Source organism: Eptesicus fuscus, chromosome 3 (assembly GCF_027574615.1).
Source record: "Eptesicus fuscus isolate TK198812 chromosome 3, DD_ASM_mEF_20220401, whole genome shotgun sequence".
Taxonomy (NCBI): domain Eukaryota; kingdom Metazoa; phylum Chordata; class Mammalia; order Chiroptera; family Vespertilionidae; genus Eptesicus; species Eptesicus fuscus.
In genome coordinates, this window is record NC_072475.1 from 106,087,055 (window position 1) to 106,088,092 (window position 1,038).

A 1,038-nucleotide genomic window follows, 5' to 3' on the forward strand; every position below is an offset into this window, starting at 1 on the left:
GACCTGCCCACAGGCGCCTCAATTATGCGGCTACACTGCCAGGGCCCTTCAGAGTGCTTCAGTGTGCCTCACAGGCAAACATACTGTGGGTGCCCCTGTGAGCCGCCACTGGGAGTGAGCGCCTATCCACCACAGGTGCAGCAGCAAAAGCTGAGTCTGCCCACCCCACAACTACAGAACTCTGGACACCACAGTCATGCCTTTCCAGAGTGCATGACTGTGGTGAACCCTAGAACCCCATCACCCCAACAGACGGTTCCTGGGTGCCACTGTGAGTCCCCACTGGACATGTGTGATTTCTTTTTTTTTTTTTTTTTTTTTTTTTTTTTAATTTCTTTATTGATTAAGGTGTCACATATTTGTCCTCATCCCCCCATTCCCATCCCACCCCTCTCCCCATGCATGCCCCAATCCCCTGTTGAACTTAACCGTTGGATAGGCTTATATGCATGCATACAGGTCCTTTGGTTGAACTCTCCCCCTCCCCCCACCCTCCCCCTACCCTCTTCTATCCTCTCTCTGAGGCCCGATAGTCCGATCGATGCCTCCTTGCTTCTGGTTCTGTTCTTGTTCCTCAGTCTATGTTGTTCATCATTTCCTCTAGATGAACGAGATCATATGTCACTAGATATATACTAATAAGAACTGAATGTGAGACGAGCAATAATATTTATGCTGACAGGCAAATGAATCAATCTGTAGCGAGCTTCCCCCTGGACCAACAGTTCTTTTGAGACCCAATTTCGATGTCCAGTAGTTCCTTATGTGTACATGTCAGCACTGACCCCTCAGCTCTGGATGGTGGACAAATGGTGGTAACGGAGGTCCGACTCCCTCTGGTTTGGTCTCGGCCGAACCCAGGGGCACGGCGTCACCCAGACTAAGGGGCACGTGGCCTCACCCATACCCAAGGGGCACGTGGTTTCACCCGGGCCTGGGACCCAGCCTCACCCGGATGGATCCAGGGGCGCACGGCCTCACCCGGACCCGGGATCTGGCTTCACCCATACCCAGGGACGCTTGGCCTCTCCCAGACCC